Raw genomic sequence first — 21,949 nt, 5'->3', positions numbered from 1 at the left:
AAGTTTGGAAATGGCGCGGCCCTTTTAAATCACTTGAAGGCACAAATAAAATGAACCTTATATCAGCGAAATCAAAAGTTTTTACACAAGCACAGATCAGGCTCTCTACACTTTTCAGAGAATGTACAGCCATAACATATGTCTTGACAGAATATGAATTTTTTATTCTTGGATCAAAACACCCAACAATTTTAATTGGAGATCAAGAACCCATATTTTTCTTTTTCACACAGAAACCTAATCCAAACCATTAATTATACAGATTTCAACTTATTCTAATGAACTTTCTAAACCTACATATAGTTTGTACAGCAGGAAAACACCTTGCTTTACCAGATACACTTAGTCTAAACACACCACATTAATTACTCATCTACCACTCCACACTCATTTCATCACCCACAAATGTTAGAGCTAGCCTCTGGGACACATACAGAAGGAATTGTGAATAGAGATTAAAAAAACAAAAGGAAATTTACCAGAAAATTTAGCAACAAATCTAAAACTTTTGTTATAATCCCCAACTTTATAATTCAAAAACAAATTTTAAAAAAGCTACAACCTAATCAAAACATACCATATCAAGTTAGGTAAAACCCCATCGATGTCACTTGTACACTTATAATCACATCAAAAAAATCGTACAATATAGAAAGAATCTTTTACCAAACTACCCGAAAGCACACGCCCTTCGTGAAAAAATGCAGCTATATTCTTTCAGAGAGTACACATTGTCGACACAAAAACATCTCTAATAACCAGTCGGAAACACCACACTTCAACCATTTACCACAACCACCTGATCTTAATCGAACTAAAAAAAACAACCGTTCAAAAACAAAGAAAAAAACGTAATTTCCAGGAAAAAATCCTGATACCTGAAATCAAAGAAAAATTACAACAACGCCAATCATCTCGTCTGCAAAATCAACCAAGAAAACACTACAAATTTTTATTCCGCAATCTAAAATATTAACGAAAAAAGAATTCCAAAAACCTCTTATTGGTTAACAACACAGATAACATTTTTAGCAAAAACTCAAAAAAAGTTTTTCAAAATAAATATTCATTTTTTTTCTCAAAAAAACTAGTTAAGAATCAACCAATCAAAATGGTTTGACATCATCTCATTTTTCTTCAAACACCTCTATTATTTGCCGGTAAATCTCCAACTCGAAATAGATAACTATAGACCTAACTCCAACTATAACTATAACTCAAAGAAATCCGGGTCAAACATCAGCACTACCCTCCTATTTGACAACTTAATGAAAAATTGTATAAAAGTTACAATCCTCTCAGTCAATAGAAAAATCAACAATAAAGTCTCAACTTATATCCCGAATACACCCAAAAAGAAATTATTGAATAAGCTTACAGACAAAACTCAATCTGACCATTTAGCCTGAGGATACTTTACCTCCCAAAAATAACTTATCACCCCACAAACAAAATCAGGAATCAGAAAGATAATACTAAAACACCCACAATTTAGTTCACCAAAACTCTCACCCACTTGTTCAAAAAACAAAATCAATTCAAACCCACCTGAATTAAGCTCTGAAAAATTAATAAATGAGTCGACAAAGCTAAACATTTTTCAAATGCTTCTTTCTAAATCAGTTACACAAATTAAAATAGTCATTTCAATTTTTCTTTCAACCTTTTTAACGTTTTTCCAACTTTGTGTTTCTTTCATAACTGATTTTTTGGAACTTGCCATCCTCATTATTCTAATTTTTCTCAGTCAATTCATAATTTCTATTGACTCATTCAGACCTCTTTTTCTCTCTCCAATACCATTGATCACCTAATCAGGTACGAGACTTGATAATTCTAGTTGACTCAGTAGAAAAGACAATTTTATTCTTTTTTTTTCTAAAATTTTTCTCATCTTTCTAATTTCTCTAACTCTGAAACTTAATAAATGCATAAAAAAGGCAACAATTGCTTTTGAACTAGCAACAGTTTTAATGATCAATTTTGCAGAAAAATATAATGAAAAGCACAGACCTAAATGAAGAAAAATTCAAAATTGCTTATCCAAACTCTTGATTCCTCACTAAGCAACCGACCCCAAGACCCCCAAACAACACATAAATCTAATCAAACAAATCAACTCCAATCATCTACCCGTATCTCATATTTAGAAAACCTCTACACTTTTGAAGAAAGACGCGCATCATTGTCTGAACCATTAATAGCACAACAAGAGTACAGTTCAATATCCCCTCATCTCCATTTTATATAAACCGCTCTAGACCTTTCAAATAGTACTATACAAAGCACGAACAAAACATTTCCCAACCAAATACACCAAACATCCCATCCCATTTTTTAAGTTCCACACCTACTTTTGAATAACGTGAAAATCCCCCTACTTTATCACCACGACTCCCGCATTGGATGACCCACACATTTTCGCAGAAGAAGTTTGACCACACGTAGAGTACAGTTCAATATCCACTCATCGACATTATCAACCCCTCTAGACCTTTCAATTATTAACATAAAAAGTACAATCAAAACAATTCCCAACAAAATACACCAAAGATCCCATCCAATCATTCAACTTAAACACCTAACTCTGAACAAATTCGTGAAAATCCCCCAACTTCATCTCAACATCTCCCGCATTGGATGACCCAAACATTTTCCCAGGGCGTACCCAACCTTGTAAATGACCCACTAGAACTTTCTTCAGATACATTTTCATCATTACCAGAAACATTTTTGCTCCCACCAACACTTTCAACCACTGGTCAAACACCATCAACAATTTTTCCCACAAACATTCCAAGTCACCTAGACGATAGATATGATGAGCTACAAAGTACAAGTACACCTTTACGATAATATTGGAACTCCTTTGTAGCATTCCTACCCTTTTCGGCCAACATCTTGATTGCAACAGACTCCCTAATTAGGCACTCAACAGATTACAATACAGATACGATATTCACAAAGATATTCAAGAACTTAAAATCCAAATACTCTGACAACAAAGCTTAACTCTTAAATTTGAAATAACAGTAAAAGTAAATAATTTGGTACAACATCCTTTGCCATTGTCATCACCAGACATCGCAGCTCATTTTTTACCACCTTCATTTATTAGAACAGAACTAATATATAAATAGGACAGATAAATAAAAAAGATTAAAGGTTTCATAAAATTTCACAGTACTTCTTCAGGACTATCGTACACGTGTATCTTTATTAATTTTTTCGATAAAAACACTCTCTCTATTAGTAGAGCTTGAATCCATGAATCATAAAAAAATCTTTTCCCCCGTACAAGATCGAATGAACTCGCTATAATTGTCACTCACTATAGAAATAATCTCTTGTCACTCACTATAATTGTGAAGTTGATCAACAGTAACACTAGATAAGTACGCAATTAACCCATTCACAAAATGTGAATCCGAACCTCTAGAATAATCAACCGTTCTAGCTAATTTTTACTCGAAAGCCCGAGAAACAACTTTATTAGGATATAAAAAACATAGGAAAACTCTCTGAAAAGAAAGTAAAATTTTCACAAGTTTGAAGCGGAAACAAAAACGGACTCGACCAGGAATATTTTTAACAAAGTAATGTTAAAAGACTAGTACATCTTGAGCCTGAAGGTTGTAAAAAAGAAATCAAAGGTTTGTAAAATGGTTAAAAACAAAACCGAAATCGTAAATTAGTGAAATTTCACGTTTTTCCAGTTTCTGCTCAGCACGCTCAATTTGAACACTAACAAGGTCATGTGCAACTAGACAGTAAACTTCCGTATCATGGCGCACTTGGACGTTTTACTTATGATTAACACGTCAAAAATTGAATAGGTAATATTGGAACCAATAATCCGTCGAACTGTGAAGCAGGCACAAAAAATTCAGGGTACCAAGAAAAAATGTTTTTCGATTGAAGATTTCAACTAGAAAAGGTACAGTTAACACGACATCTAAAAGACGATACATTATTATAACAAGTCATTCGCTTACCTTGTAAAAAAGGATCAAGGATATTGCGATTCCACTACGCGAACAAAGGCAACCATAGTTTGGTTCCCTGAAGAGTAGACACATGTATCACATTCCAATTAGCTAAATTTCACGCAAGATTGATAAAATTTCACAAAAAAAATTTAATTACACAAAAAAAGAATATCTTCATAAATACATACCCTACTTTAAAGCCACACTTAAAAAAACCACCTAAAAGTATACATGCAATTGCTCGTAACCCAATTTTAGATCTACAACCAATAGGAATTCAATCAAACTCAGACATGCACCTCACATGAAAATACAACAATGTCAAGAACTTATCACTAGAATGGACACAATCCAGAGACAATCAAATGATCAAAACCGACAATTACCGAGGAGACTACAGTGGATATTTTAAAGACATTAAAGACTGCATATGCCTAAACAGAAAATAGTATTGCCCACAAGACTTTTCTCCGATCAATATTTTTAGTTTTTTACACATCAAAAACGAACTCCTAGCATTTCTAGGATGGCCATTCTACGTCTTAGAAAGAGTTACCATTTTATATGCAATGTTTCATTTCATACGATTTTTTTTCACCCTTTAAAAATCTATAAAACATACAAGTAAAAAGACAAGCTAGCTTAGCACGCGTTTTTTTGCAGTATATATTTCGGAATATTTTCTACCCCAATTAATAAAAACCTTCTTCACGCACAAATTAGTGAATACAATCAGAAACTATCTGAAAAATCAAAAGCATATGATCAAGCTTAACACTTGAAAGACAATGCAAATACAAAACCTACAGCACCATCACATTTACATGAATTTTAAAAAAACTATTATTTATCATTAGTACCACAAAGCTATAGAAGCACACTTTCGACCTCCGAAAGACCAATACATACTAATAACGTACATTGTACCCCTAAATCATATATAGTTTTCCAATAACCAACTATAGCGACTTATTTGAACAAATTTTAGAAAAACCATACACTGTAAAATTACGTTCTCAAAACAATCACCTTTTTATCACAAGATGAGCCGACAAGTTGGGTCCCTCAACCATTCTTTTTCCTATTCATCCAATCTCCAACGCCACGATTCCCTCATTTCAATTTCAGACCTCACTTCTTCCCCCTACCCAGTTTTTACTTCTAACTCACCACGAAAAGACTTAGATGAATCAACTGAAACAGTTTTCAATACCAACTCTAATTTTAATAATTCCAATGTTGGAACTTCCGATAAAATCCTCGAATCTGAACCCAGTCCCAACCACGTTTCAGCCCATAATTTCCCCTACCCCTGTTGGACCCTCTCTTTCTCCTTCTTCGCACACTGACGCCACCCCTATTCTTTCCCCTCTATCCAGTAATGAACCCGATATACGCAGCCCTATCCTTGACGATCAACTCGAGCTTGATTTAGAAGCATTTATTAATCCCCAACGACAGATTCATAACACAAACAATCCATTTACATTTCATCAACTAACCCATTCAACCTCAACCTCAGAATCCTCTATTCTTTCAGTCCAGATTGCATTTTCACGTGCATAGAGAGTTTTTAAGAAACGAAAACACCCTAACACCACACCATAATTTCTCATTAATCGTCCACAATCATCTTAATTTTTACCCCCACAACTCACCTCACACTAATACACCACACTTTTTGATACATATTCTACCTTTCTTCCAGCAAATTACCTACTATAATGAGAAAATGAAGCCCAACGCGCACAATATGTAGATTAATATTTCCTACCCTCAACGTTTTCATGGAATTTCTACTATAAGTTTACTGACCCACTATAATTACCCTAAACGAATAACTCCACTGAAAACGAAGTTTGTGACCCCGCATTCAACAATTAACTACTGCACTTCACCTTAATCAACCCACCACCATAGGCCTAAATCAAATACTAAACCGATTTACTGCACAAGTCTTACAGATTTTCTACAAACCACCATGACCATACTGTAACAAGTTATTTGGAAGATTCTCCATATGACAATGACCCTGACATCAAACGACAACTAACTGAAAAATTGTTCATGAAACCAGATTTTTTTTTTCATCTTGACAGCACAATTAAAAATTTCGAACACATCATAGATCACGCACTAAAACTTATGAGCCCTTCTTCAACAATTTCAATCAATTTGCAATAACCTTTATTTTTTTCATACCAAATTAACAAGCTATTCACTGCTCGCATAAATTTATGTTAAAAACGAAACTAACCAACACGTATAAATTTAACAAATTCATCCAACGGCACTTTATACACAGTTACTCATCCCCTAACCCCACACCATCGCTTATGTTTATTAACTCGAAACACACATTCCCCTATTTCCTAAACTTCACATAATCTATTATATCTACTACTTTGCACGACATCCTCCGTAATTACGATTCTGTTCGTCATATGTATACATTTTCCCCTTGAAAAAGACCTTCCTGCTAGAAAACGCCCGTCCCATCATCATTCCTCCTAAATATGTACAACCCATCGAAGTAACCCTATTAGAAAAAATACATAAATTCAAATTTAACCACAACCGTTACAATCTAATACAAAATTCATAAAACAAGAAATTTCAGCGAATACCGAAGAAATAAAAATAAAACATCAGAGCGCTTAAACAAATTTGGCCACTGCTTTGCACTAAAAACGCAATAAGCATGCTTGCTAAGCTTTTAGTAACATCCGACAGCATTAAAACTCACATCTTCCAGGGATTTTCTCTGACTCTGCATCTTCGTAAGTGTATATTTATTTTCATCACAAACACAAAAAAATTAAGAACTCCCCATTTTACACGCGTCTTTCACCTTTGCGTTTTAGATTTCACTCAGCGATCATCTAAAAAGAATAAAAGAAAATTAAAAATGAAAAAACTGGTTCAAATTTCTATTTTCAGTTCTAACTACGTATTATAAATTGTTCTAGTGCAATAAAAATCAAAATACACGCAGAAAAAGGATAATGTCGCAGTAAAATTCAAAAGTGAAAAAGTAAAATAAAAACGAAAGTAAAATTATGATCACTAAAAATTTTATAAAGTTCTTTTATAAAGTTAGAATATTCATGATTCACTCGCCTTTTTTCCACAAAAATATGCGCACTTTTTCTACACAAATATGCAACTCGTCCTGGTGGAAATGTTTAACGAATGAATTTCAAGTTTTAGAAATTAACTTTTTAATTTTAACTTGCTTTCACGCTCTTCAAACTTTTTTTAACCCAGTTGGAAGGAATTATAAAAAAGCTCAAACTAACCAGCTCAGCTTACTAATGCCAAAAAACCAACTGTACGGATGAGGAAGTCCCACGGTACCCAAACCAGATTAAACCCAGTTTAAAACTGGATTATTCTGTTGAATTTCACTTTCAAGTTTTATTAAAACCAATTGAAACACTAAAATCTCAACAAAAAACACAAAACATGACTGCATGACATAAAAACACAAAACATGACAATCTGTTTTCGATAAAAGGACACAACCAAAAGACAAAAAGAAAAAATACCTGAAAAAAAAAGTAGAACACAAAAAGAGACTCTGCTCAAAGAGACAGTAAAATCATACTCCCATAACTGGCCTAACCCACCAGTAAAGGACATCCTGAGCATGCTCTATCGCCGGCCTCACCACTCGCGCTAACACGACACCACAACTTCTCATTAATCGTCCACAATCATCTTAATTTTTACCCCCACAACTCACCTCACACTAATACACCACACTTATTGATACATATTCTACCTTTCTTCCAGCAAATTACCTACTATAATGAGCAAATGAAGCCCAACGCGCACAATATGTAGATTAATATTTCCTACCCTCAACATTTTCATGGAATTTCTACTATAAGTTTACTGACCCACTATAATTACCCTAAACGAATAACTCCACTGAAAACGAAGTTTGTGACCCCGCATTCAACAATTAACTACTGCACTTCACCTTAATCAACCCACCACCATAGGCCTAAATCAAATACTAAACCGATTTATTGCACAAGTCTTACAGATTTTCTACAAACCACCATGACCATACTGTAACAAGATATTTGGAAGATTCCCCATATGACGATGACCCTGACATCAAACGACAACTAACTGAAAAATTGTTCATCAAACCAGATTTTTTTTTTCATCTTGACAGCACAAATAAAAATTTCGACCACATCATAGATCACGCACTAAAACTTATGAGCCCTTCTTCAACAATTTCAATCAATTTGCAATAACCTTTATTTTTTTCATACCAAATTAACAAGCTATTCACTGCTCGCATAAACTTATGTTAAAAACGAAACTAACCAACACGTATAACTTTTACAAATTCATCCAACGGCACTTTATACACAGTTACTCATCCCCTAACCCCACACCATCGCTTATGTTTATTAATTCGAAACACACATTCCCCTATTTCCTAAACTTCACATAATCTATTATATCTACTACTTTGCACGACATCCTCCGTAATTACGATTCTGTTCGTCATATGTATACATTTTCCCCTTGAAAAAGACCTTCCTGCTAGAAAACGCCCGTCCCATCATCATTCCTCCTAAATATGTACAACCCATCGAAGTAACCCTATTAGAAAAAATACATAAATTCAAATTTAAACACAACCGTTACAACCTAATACAAAATTCATAAAACAAGAAATTTCAGCGAATACCGAAGAAATAAAAATAAAACATCAGAGCGCTTAAACAAATTTGGCCACTGCTTTGCACTAAAAACGCAACAAGCATGCTTGCTAAGCTTTTAGTAACATCCGACAGCATTAAAACTCACATCTTCCAGGGATTTTCTCTGACTCTGCATCTTCGTAAGTGTATATTTATTTTCATCACAAACACAAAAAAATTAAGAACTCCCCATTTTACACGCGTCTTTCACCTTTGCGTTTTAGATTTCACTCAGCGATCATCTAAAAAGAATAAAAGAAAAATAAAAATGAAAAAACTGGTTCAAATTTCTATTTTCAGTTCTAACTACGTATTATAAATTGTTCTAGTGCAATAAAAATCAAAATACACGCAGAAAAAGGATAATGTCGCAGTAAAATTCAAAAGTGAAATAGTAAAATAAAAACGAAAGTAAAATTATGATCACTAAAAGTTTTATAAAGTTCTTTTATAAAGTTAGAATATTCATGATTCACTCGCCTTTTTTCCACAAAAATATGCGCACTTTTTCTACACAAATATGCAACTCGTCCTGGTGGAAATGTTTAACGAATGAATTTCAAGTTTTAGAAATTAACTTTTTAATTTTAACTTGCTTTCACGCTCTTCAATCTTTTTTTAACCCAATTGGAAGGAATTATAAAAAAGCTCAAACTAACCAGCTCAGCTTACTAATGCCAAAAAACCAACTGTACGGATGAGGAAGTCCCACGGTACCCAAACCAGATTAAACCCAGTTTAAAACTGGATTATTCTGTTGAATTTCACTTTCAAGTTTTATTAAAACCAATTGAAACACTAAAATCTCAACAAAAAACACAAAACATGACTGCATGACATAAAAACACAAAACATGACAATCTGTTTTCGATAAAAGGACACAACCAAAAGACAAAAAGAAAAAATACCTGAAAAAAAAAGTAGAACACAAAAAGAGACTCTGCTCAAAGAGACAGTAAAATCATACTCCCATAACTGGCCTAACCCACCAGTAAAGGACATCCTGAGCATGCTCTATCGCCGGCCTCACCACTCGCGCTAACACGACACCACAATTTCTCATTAATCGTCCACAATCATCTTAATTTTTACCCCCACAACTCACCTCACACTAATACACCACACTTATTGATACATATTCTACCTTTCTTCCAGCAAATTACCTACTATAATGAGCAAATGAAGCCCAACGCGCACAATATGTAGATTAATATTTCCTACCCTCAACATTTTCATGGAATTTCTACTATAAGTTTACTGACCCACTATAATTACCCTAAACGAATAACTCCACTGAAAACGAAGTTTGTGACCCCGCATTCAACAATTAACTACTGCACTTCACATTAACTACCGCATTCAACAATTAACTAGATTAATATTTCCTACCCTCAACATTTTCATGGAATTTCTACTATAAGCTTACTGACCCACTATAATTACCCTAAACGAATAACTCCACTGAAAACGAAGTTTGTGACCCCGCATTCAACAATTAACTACTGCACTGTAAGACTAGTTAATCAACCCACCACCATAGGCCTAAATCAAAAACTAAACCGATTTATTGCACAAGTCTTACAGATTTTCTACAAACCACTATGACCATACTGTAACAAGATATTTGGAAGATTCCCCATATGACGATGACCCTGACATCAAACGACAACTAACTGAAAAATTGTTCATCAAACCAGATTTTTTTTTTCATCTTGACAGCACAAATAAAAATTTCGACCACATCATAGATCACGCACTAAAACTTATGAGCCCTTCTTCAACAATTTCAATCAATTTGCAATAACCTTTATTTTTTTCATACCAAATTAACAAGCTATTCACTGCTCGCATAAATTTATGTTAAAAACGAAACTAACCAACACGTATAACTTTTACAAATTCATCCAACGGCACTTTATACACAGTTACTCATCCCCTAACCCCAGACCATCGCTTATGTTTATTAACTCGAAACACACATTCCCCTATTTCCTAAACTTCACATAATCTAATATATCTACTACTTTGCACGACATCCTCCGTAATTACGATTCTGTTCGTCATATGTATACATTTTCCCCTTGAAAAAGACCTTCCTGCTAGAAAACGCCCGTCCCATCATCATTCCTCCTAAATATGTACAACCCATCGAAGTAACCCTATTCGAAAAAATACATAAATTCAAATTTAACCACAACCGTTACAATCTAATACAAAATTCATAAAAGAAGAAATTTCAGCGAATACCGAAGAAATAAAAATAAAACATCAGAGCGCTTAAACAAATTTGGCCACTGCTTCGCACTAAAAACGCAATAAGCATGCTTGCTAAGCTTTTAGTAACATCCGACAGCATTAAAACTCACATCTTCCAGGGATTTTCTCTGACTCTGCATCTTCGTAAGTGTATATTTATTTTCATCACAAACACAAAAAAAATAAGAACTCCCCATTTTACACGCGTCTTTCACCTTTGCGTTTTAGATTTCACTCAGCGATCATCTAAAAAGAATAAAAGAAAAATAAAAATGAAAAAACTGGTTCAAATTTCTATTTTCAGTTCTAACTACGTATTATAAATTGTTCTGTGCAATAAAAATCAAAATACACGCAGAAAAAGGATAATTTCGCAGTAAAATTCAAAAATGAAATAGTAAAATAAAAACGAAAGTAAAATTATGATCACTAAAAATTTTATAAAGTTCTTTTATAAAGTTACAATATTCATGATTCAATCGCCTTTTTTCCACAAAAATATGCGCACTTTTTCTACACAAATATGCAACTCGTCCTGGTGGAAATGTTTAACGAATGAATTTCAAGTTTTCGAAATTAACTTTTTAATTTTAACTTGCTTTCACGCTCTTCAAACTTTTTTTAACCCAGTTGGAAGGAATTATAAAAAAGCTCAAACTAACCAGCTCAGCTTACTAATGCCAAAAAACCAACTGTACGGATGAGGAAGTCCCACGGTACCCAAACCAGATTAAACCCAGTTTAAAACTGGATTATTCTGTTGAATTTTACTTTCAAGTTTTATTAAAACCAATTGAAACACTAAAATCTCAACAAAAAACACAAAACATGACTGCATGACATAAAAACACAAAACATGACAATCTGTTTTCGATAAAAGGACACAACCAAAAGACAAAGAGAAAAAATACCTGAAAAAAAAAGTAGAACACAAAAAGAGACTCTGCTCAAAGAGACAGTAAAATCATACTCCCATAACTGGCCTAACCCACCAGTAAAGGACATCCTGAGCATGCTCTATCGCCGGCCTCACCACTCGCGCTACACCACGCTTAAGACACGCACTCCTATTTCTTAGAGCAGCAAAAGGAGATGAAAACCCGATGACATTCTGACTCTGGAATGGCATATCTATTGGTTTGTTGCCGTAGTCACAACCCTCACAGAATTTAAAGTATGAATCCAACATCGCAGCAATGGTTTTGGCTCCATACTGGAAGAAGAACATGAGGAACATTGGCCACTCTATGTTGATTTCACATACGAATCATAGTCACTTGGTGCTCCACACAGAGAAGTCAAACCCCTCCTAGCTATTCGATGAATAGTTGAGAATGCACGCAGTCTCGCTCTAACTTAACGAAATCAACACATCATTGGATAAATCTGAAACCCTAACACGATCAATCAACCCGATCCAAATACACGAGACCCACTTCTGAAGAACGAGCAAGTTTACCCCTTCTCTTCATGAAGACCTCTACTCCACCAGAAGAGCAACTGTTTCTTTCTCCTCATTCACGCAGCCACTGCCTCAAACGCCTCTACCCTAAGAATCAAATAATCTCGCCATCCATCCTTCACTACAAAAAAACCATTAAAACTTAAAACTCTCTGAAGCCCGGATGAGTCGAACAAATTTAAACTAGTATTCATATCCATTATTTTATAGATAAAACTATCTCTAACTGAGTATTTCTAACTAACCAATCTTGATCCATAACAAACACTTACTATAGATTGTATAGCTGAAACAATTCATACTTTCAGCAACAGAACAAAATAAATATAACTTAGCAAACAGTCGTTCTTCTCCAGAACACTTCCTGATATCTTATCTCGCAAATACCAGTATGCACTAGATCTATTGAGACTAGGAGATTTAAGAGTAAGATTGAGATTGGTATTAGACTAAGAAGCTGCACGAATCTATCCGGCTGAAAATATGATAGCGTGAGGAACAGACTTATCTGAAATTACTCTGTGAGTGAGCCATCCCGGATATAAACTCACCATGGAACTCGAAAGGCAGTCGAAACATTCAGGGTTTTGACCTGACACGCGCAGTCTTTTTTCTTTTAGTTTGCTCGAAGAATACTCGTAGGTGTCAATTGAATGCAGTATCAGACTATGGCCATACTGGTCTTGATTTGAAAACAGAACAAAATTCACACATATTTGTTCATGCTTAAAACTAATTTACTCGGAAGAATGAAGACAGGATGAACCAATTTTTAAGCTCGTTTCGTTGAGAGTCATTTAACAAAAATCAATTTAGCTTTGCAAATTTTTATGTAATGGAGCTATACCGCCGGCCTCGATTTTAAAAACTGTAATATTTTTATTATCGTTTTTTTTTTCATGTTTTTTGTTACTTTTCGGAACAATCTGTGCTACTGGTGGATTTTTTTGGAGGATTTTTCTGCCATTGTTGTTAAAATGCAAGCACAAAACTTTGTAGAATGACTTGACAATACTGTCACGGTACTATTTTTTGCACGTTCGTCTCTTTCAAATCAATACGACATTTGGGCAAAACTTTTAGCTAAAAAACTTGCAGGAGAGGGGACTGCCCGCCACTGTGCTCGAAAATGCTCTCACCTTCTATCTTCTAGAACGTCCTGATTGCAGAAGTCGTAATGATTTTGTATATTTTACCGGAACTAATTCAAAAAATGTAATATTTTGCTTTCAAAAATCTTGTTCACACAACCAGTAGCAGCCGAAAGAAATTTTCATAAAAATGAAAACAATTTTGCTCGAAATCTACTAGAAATCTACATTTCTACGCCCCTGTTTTTACCTGATCCAATTAACTGCAACATAGAAAACTCCTGCTATTTTTCTGACCCGAAGCAAGCTGCGCAAATTTAATTAAAGTGCATCTCAAACTGAGAGTTTACTCCACCCCCGAGCCAATTGTTTCAACATTTTGTTTCCCAGATTTGAAATTGTTGGACTGTCCACATTTTTTCGATCTTCCTTTTATTGTTTCAATCTAGTTTTTATTGCACCGCGGGACTACTTTATTATTGAGTTCACCCTATGAAGTTTTGATATGTTTGCGGAGAAAGAAAATGACGTGGGAAGAAGCTTTTGAAGGACTTGACAATTAATTGGAAATGTTTATGAAATAGTGATGGAAAAAACCTACACACAATTTGTTTTTGTACAATTGGGCGGTCAAAGACAAATTGAGATTTATTGTTTTTGTTGTTTATTAATTCAAAAATTATTTTACTTTTTTATCGAAAATGTATAGATTTAGGATAACAGGAGCGGATCTTCTCGCGGGGGGGTTTAAGCCTCCTTTTTTGAGCGCTCCCTCTCAAATTTAGTATAAATGAGCACTGCAGGCGCCTTTAGAAAATCTTTAGGGTCGATCAGCTAAAAATGGATTTCTTAAAAAGTACTGAAGGCATTACGAGGCCGAGCTGTGAACTGGATTGGAGCACAATTTAGTGTCTGTATATTCTTGGATTCCAAAGACAAGTCTTTAAAGCCAAATCTTTACATGTTCTAAAATGTTAGTGGATTCCGCATAAAAGTACTTGTAACTTAAATTTTGTCGGCACATTTGTTATGCCGCAGATTCCACAACAAGTGATTATAGCTATTTGCTCTCGATTCCGCAACTGTTAGCGGATTCCGCAAAATTTAAGCGCATTCTGCAAATGTAAGTGGATTCCACAGATATGAGTGCATCGTAGTTTTGTTTGTTACACTGAACTGATCCAGTCCTGGCGTTAACAACTGAGAGCTATATCTAAAATAAATTTCTAATCTATTGTTAGGGGAATCCAACTACAAATCTGAAAACATTGTTCAACTAAAATTGTGATGATACCACTTTAGTGCCCTTAGTGTTTGGACTATACAAAATTTCATCGGCAATGAAGCTTTTTAACCCATGAAATTGTTTACCTCAATTTTTTTTCCTTCTAGTATTTGAGACAAGAAAGGTGTTCATTTTTTAGTATTTGAGATCGGAAAAAAGTTCGTTTTTTTTCAATATTTGAGATCGGAAAAGTGTTCATTCATTCATTATTTGAGATCGGAAAACAGTTTAATCTTTCAGTATTTGAGAGCGGTAAAGTGTTAATTTTTTCGGTTTTGCGATCGGAGAGGGCTTATTTTTTTAGTACTTGAGTTTTAGCTGGTGAGTTCAAACAGTTGGCAATAAATGAGTTTGAACTGTTAGTCAGTATTGCTGATGACCCACAAAAGTTGGATTTAGTAGGAAAATGTATGTAATTTCAAGACATAACTATATGTATTACTGGATTCAGCAAACAGAATGCGGATTCCGCTTACAGTTGTGGATTCGGCTTGACTTTTTATTCTTATATGTTTTTATTTGTTTGTGGATTCCATAAACTGTTCCTGTTTCCGCAAATATTGTTGCGGATTCCGTAAAATTGCCTATTTTTGGAGCAATTTTGAGCGGTACATTGTTTTTGCTAAAAAAAAAACAGCAAAAAAATCGAAGAAAAGTAGCAATGATGCGGCTTCAGCAACAAATCTGAATTTGGCCTGTTGCGGAATTCGTTTACCAATCACAAAATGCAGAGTTGGCATTGTAATGGGGGGAACCTGTGGGTCGGCAGGGGGTCGACTCCCTGAGGAGAGGCGTCACCCTGCACCCCTTCTAATGCGCCTCTCTAAAATAGACATGAACGCGCATTCAGACGTCATCATTCGCTTGACGTGCGAACTTTGTTTCTAAACGGATGTTTCTTCCATCGAGGTAATTAAGCGCATATTCTGATAGGACTTAATTTCCCTGCGCAGAAAGTCTCTAGGATTCAGCTGTGATCTATTTAGTCGACATAATTGTGGTTACATGTCCATCTTAACCCGCACGCTTTTTGTTCCCAGCCTAAAAATGTTCTATGACATTGCATGAGCTCAGCAGCTGTTTCTCGTAATGAACCGAGCAGCTCATATTATCAAGGAAGAGTTCTTCAACTGCTCATCGTCTCAGAGTAATAATAATTGTACAGCTTGACTGGTTTTTATTCATTTTTCTGCTCTTTTTGGTCCCCAAATGCTATGTGAAATACCAACAGCGTCTCGTAACGTATTCAAAAGACCAACCTACTCCAATTTAATTTGGTGTGAATTGGCTGTTTACACGTGCGATAAGTATTTTAAATCAGTCAAATTCGAAATTTCTAAGCACAAAACTTCTACAACAATGGATGTCAAGTTAAACATTGTTTCAAATTTGAGCTCGGGATGACCATATTAGTCAAATAATATCAAAAACTTTGTCAAAACTTTGTCAAAAAAGCTTAGTTAAAAAGAAGAATCTATTTAACTATACCCCACCCGCTCCCCCTCAGGTACCTAGTAGCAAATATCCCCCAATAAAGAAATAAATAAACGGCTTAGCATATGAAAATTTTACATTAAGTATAGAAAACCTCCCCTTTTGTAAAAAAAAAGGGATATAGTTAAAGAGATCCGAAATTTTTGACATATTTTTAAAAATTTTGTCACTTCTATTTTTTGCAATCAGTAAAAGACAGGACCAGTTTAATTCGGAGGAATTCGCTACGCGGAATAGTTTGCTACGCATCAATTCTTCACGCTTTTTTTTCAGCGTCATATGTAAAAGCGCAAAAGCGAGCATTAACGAATCCAGAACATTCCCAAAATGGCAAATTGGGATTCTTATATTTTTCATCAAAAAAAATTATTTCTTCTCATATACTAAAGAGACTTTAGGTCAGGGAGTCGATACTTTCAATGATAGTTTTCCTTTGAAAGCTAAATAAAACAGCAAAAAATATCAGAGAAAAGTAGCAATGATGCGGTTTCAGCAACAAATCTGAATTTGGCCTGTTGCGGAATCCGTTTCGGTCTCAATGAAAGCAACCGTTTCGGTCTCAACGGTCTCAATGAAAGCCACCACTCAAAGCAGAGTTATTACATAAGGCGGATCAATAAAGTTGCTCATATCAAGGTTAAATCTTAAAAACAATCAGTTTTGTTTTAAAGACAAAAATTGCAAGAAAATTAGTTGAATATTTAAAAAAAAATTGAGCAAAACTTATTTTTTCTCATAATTTTGTACGTTTCGCCTACGTTTAATTAAATATGGGCTATATCTCCGCTTCGTTTTAATAGGAGGAAGGTTTTAATAGGAGAAAACTAAAAGCCTCAATTTTGGTATGAGTCTTTCAATTTGCCGCTCATGCTTTGGTAGGTTAAATTATTTCGAGCGTTAATTATCCTAATTTAGCCGAACTGGCAATTTTCAGTTTTCGATTTGAAAGTTTGCTGGTAAAGTTACGATGTTTCGGTTATTTTCGACAAAATGACAAAATATTTGTGCTCAGGGTGATTTTTGACTTCAGACAAATTCCGACTTTTTAACAAGCAATTTTTCAGGGAATTTTTTACACATCAATCGAAAAGTTTCGTTGTCTGGAGCACAATGTTAAAAAAGCGTTTTACTTGTGTTATTTTTTCGTAAATTTGATATTTTTTCGTAATATTTTTTGGAGTTTTGACCCGCCCTAAAAATCGTTTGAAGTTGTATTGAGATCAAACTAAGCAATTTATGAAAAATCGTTTCAAGTTATGAATTTTAGGCTGCTAATATCAAAACTTATGTGTTGCAATATGAGTCGTGTATGGAGTTAAAAAACGAAATAGCTGCCTCATTTCAATTTGGAACAATTTTGTAGAGCGGGATAATAAAACAAGCAGTTTTAGCCATACTCATGGCATGACACTGTTGTGGTGAGCACCTTTGACTGGCCAGGGCACATGCCGAACAAGATATCGATCCCCCGAGGGACCAGAATTTTGTAAAAGTTGTCTGAATAAAAGCACCAAGAAGAGCATATAAGTTCCTCATTTTCTTCCGAAAGGATGTATGCGTAAGTATGGATTGGTCTTACGCTAAATTATAAAATAACCGAAAAATGTTGTTGTCCTGAGCTCAAATTTAAAAAAATTACCTGTGATCTTTTTTCTGTACAGTAATGGGGGTTCAAAGATTGCCAATTTAGGACAATATACAGTGCTGATTTAAATTAACCGGACAAAACGAGCTAAACTTGAAAATTAAAACGCCTTTTTCTCAAATTGGGTTGAGTTTAGGTGAAAACTTATGAACATAAAACTTGCTCAAAATTTTAGCAGAATTAATACGGCGTAATTTGTTTTGCGAAGTTCGGGCCTAAAATTTTACCCCAAAAATGGGTCATTTTGGCTTTTCTTAGTTAATCAAAAATTACGCCAAAAATACCTAGTCGATCACAGACGTAATTATATCTGATTGAGCCACTTACGTAGCCCAACAAACTTTAAGAAAGGTATTTTCTCCAAAATTTTGTATATATTTAATTAAATTTTGTTTGATAGACAAAAAAAGTCGTTTTCACTATAAAAAATACCAACTTTTTATTTAAAAACAATTTTTAAACGGTTTGCAGTTTTGGAGAAAAAACCTGCTTAAAGTTTGTTGGGCTACGTAAGGGGCTCAATCTGATATAATTATGTCTGTGATCGACTGGGTATTTTTGTCGTAATTTTTGATTAACTAAGAAAAACCAAAATGACCCATTTTTGGGGTAAAATTTTGGGCCCGAAATTCGCAAAACAAATTACACCATATTAATTCTGTTAAAATTTTGAACAAGTTTTGTCTTCAAACGTTTTCACCTAAACTCAACCCAATTCGAGAAAAAGGCGTTTTAATTTTCAAGTTTAATGCGTTTTGTCCGGTTAATTTAAATCAGCACTGTAATTCGCGTAATATATTTCGATTTGTTTTAACACGTAGGCGGAGATTTATTTTGTCTGATAAATTGTTCCAATTTGTTTGAAGTAGGCTCTTTCTCATAATTTCCATGTAAGGAGGAGCAAAATCTATCACGTTGTACTTAATACCGCGTGTGGGGGAAAGATTTTCAAACTTTTAAGAAAAAATCATTTTTTTAGAAAACAAACAGCCCCATAGACCTTAAAAGGCAGTCGGAACATTCAAGGCTTCGCCCTGATATGAGCAGTTTTGTTTGGAATGTGGATGAAAATTGCTTAATATTTTTGAATCACAAAGCAGTTTAGGTCTCCCATGCACATTTGCTGCAAAAATTTGAAATGCGCATTATAAGTTGAAAGACTGAGACATTTTAGAAATATCTTTTGCATCCCCTTATATTGCTTTTGTTGAAAGTGCTCTGGAGTGGAGGTGATCTTAGCAAGGGGAGAGAAAGCGGAGATTATTGAAAGAATTGAACTAAGCCGAATCTTTACAATGGAATTCTCAGAAATAATCGGATGATTTTTGGGAGAAGATTCGAGCTGTCAGTTTCGAGTTGACGTGTCTGTTTATTCTAATGGTTTTTGTCAGACCATTTGTCAGATGATTATTTGCTGCCGAATAACTCCATTATCTCCTTTTTTAGTCAAGGTTATGAAAAAAACTTTCTGATTTAACACTTCATACTCGATTGCGGAATTTTTCATGCTCTCAAATTCAACCGGTTAATTAATACTTTTGTTTAGTCCACTGGAAAATCTTGCGCTATGGTCTTCAAAAATCACCAATAGTTGCTACCAGATGGTTGTGAAAACTAATAGCCCAAGAAATCAAAGTATCTTTCACAGCCGTGAAAAAAGTGACCATATGGTTGACTTCGACAGAGAAAGTTATCCTGATGTGACTAAAATCGCGGCAGCTTTTGACCAAATGTTTCGAAACTATCAAAATTTTAACTAAATTCTACTGCAGTCGAAACATGCTTCAGATAATTAAAAATGAAAACCGCATCAAGTTGAGGCTTGGCTGTTTTTACTTTGCTCAAACAAACTTCACAATTCAAACTTATAAACAATTTTTAACAAAATGAGATTTTGAAAATTTTTATCTTTTGACCCCAGTGCGTCGATTTCTTCGATGTGGTAAAAACAACTTCCTTTAGCACTTACTATTTTGGTCCCATAAAATTAGTCTCAAAAAATGTCAGGGCAGTTATTCTTTGAAATCATAAAAACAAAGGTCTTTAAAAAGTCTGAAAAATAAGATTGTCATTATTTTGCAGATTTAAGAATTGCAAGGACAAAAACATCAACAAGCTCGTGGCCATCCTAACAAAATTTGTTCCGACCACTGAAAGTGTGGAGGAACATACTGTCATCGAGTGTTTTGACTTTTTTTTTCAAAATCATGATCCACTACTATAATAGGATTCGAATCATCGAAATGAGTGAGTGGTCTTAAATATTTAATACTTTTTCAGAAGTGGTTGAAACGATAGTTAAAAGTTTTCAAAAAACTATCTGTGTCGAGAAAAAACCTGTTTGAAAGTTAAGATTTTCGGTCTCAAATCTAGAAAAAACTTCTAGCGAGAAAGCTTATGATAGCGCAATTGGTTTTTAATCAAGCAGCGAAAATTATCCTTGCAAAGCTTCTTTAAATACCTTCTTAAGTATTTATTAAATTTTAAAAAAACTCAAAGATCTGCAAATATTGCAGCAAAAATTGTTCTTTGAAATTCGGAAAAAAAACTATTAATTTCTTGGTTTCTATTAATGTGGTCAGATTTTATGTTACTTGCACATAAGCCGGTTATTTTTATTTTCTGTCATCACCTAGTTTGAGAAAATTATTAAATTAACTAGAAAAGGATGTTATAAAACTAAACAGAGGCTGACACATATGTTAAAACACAGGAAATGACATAAGAGTTGATACATGAGTTAAATAGAGTGGGTAAATGAGTTGAACTTTGTTGGTAGGAAAAAACAGCAAATAAAATTTGTTTATACACTTTCAACAATAAAAATACTGTAAAAGAGAGTCTAAACAAGTTATCAAAAAACTGTTGATAATCACAAAAGAAGATATAGTCCAAAAGGACGAATACAAAAAACTATCAATTTTTTTTTTAAATTGACAACACTAATCCAAAAACGCAAATAAGCCATAATCCTTTAAATAGTTCTAAATGCTTCAGTTTGATCGAAATCAACCAATGCCCACCAAAATTGAAAAAGAGAAAAAACGACAAACTGTTACAACTGACCAATGTATCCAACAACCTAGATGAAATTTGTTCAATTATAAGATTTGAAACTAAACGTCAATATGTACGAAAATCTCATGAAAGATCAAGCGACCGTATTTGTTTTAAGAAAATGTTTGACAGATTTTGCACTCAGAAAAAGTCCATGAGAAATAGTAGGACAAACTCAGAAAAAAACGAGGCTAAGGTTGATTTTTTTTCAGCCAATTCATATTAAAGTTTATATATTTATATATTATTCGAGGCATTTACATATTTACATATATTATTCGAGGCTAACCTAATTTAATTTGCTTAGCAGCTAATAAAAAATGGAGCTAATTTACAGCTAGTTCGCATTGTTATGTTAAATCTGACAAGAAAATAAAACATCACAGGTTTAAGAATATCCGTTAATGTCGATTGCACTCGTCATGAACTAAACTATGTCTTTAAAAAACTATAACCTCCGCTTAAAATGCTTAACTTGAATCGACCAGTGGATCGACTCAGTATACGATTTTCAAGTCAAATTAAATAGGTCGACCGAACATTCATTCGATTAAGTTTATTATATAAGTCGACATGCGACAAAACATGAATCGATAAGCTAAAACTATGGTCGACTTGAAATTTAACCAGAGTTAAGGAGTTAAGCTGAGTCGAATAAGGTCAACACTTGTATCGACCTAATTCGAATACGTTTGGCTGATGGCAAAAAAAGCAATTTTGCTTCGATGATGGCGAAAAATCAATGCCGATTGCACTCGTTATAATGCCGATTGCACTCGTCATGAAATAAATTATGGTTTTGAAAAACTATTACCCTGCTTAAAACGATTACGTTTGAATCGACCAGTGGATCCACCCAAGATACGTTTTTCAACTCAAAGTAAACAAGTTGACCAAACATTTGTTCGATTAAGTTTATTATATGAGTCGATATGCGCTCATA

General features: G+C 34.2%; 2 protein-coding genes across 2 annotated transcripts in view; one reads left to right on the top strand and one right to left on the bottom strand.

The window, feature by feature from the left end:
* LOC134844175 (vasoactive intestinal polypeptide receptor-like) overlaps positions 1-13,753 on the bottom strand; it is an 87,067-nt gene extending 73,314 nt beyond the window's left edge. The window contains exon 1 of the mRNA XM_063860729.1: positions 13,574-13,753. The gene's annotated coding sequence lies outside the window, so the exon portion shown is untranslated. The remainder of the gene's footprint in view (positions 1-13,573) is intronic.
* The window catches only part of LOC134844305 (ATP-binding cassette sub-family C member 4-like), a 463,247-nt gene that overhangs the window by 261,537 nt on the left and 179,761 nt on the right, over positions 1-21,949 (top strand). The gene's annotated exons all lie outside the window — the stretch shown is intronic.

The sequence above is a fragment of the Symsagittifera roscoffensis genome, chromosome 4 (assembly GCF_963678635.1).
Source record: "Symsagittifera roscoffensis chromosome 4, txSymRosc1.1, whole genome shotgun sequence".
Classification (NCBI taxonomy): Eukaryota; Metazoa; Xenacoelomorpha; order Acoela; family Convolutidae; genus Symsagittifera; species Symsagittifera roscoffensis.
Note: the sequence above shows the minus strand (reverse complement) of the source record. Positions and strands in the feature narration are given on the sequence as shown.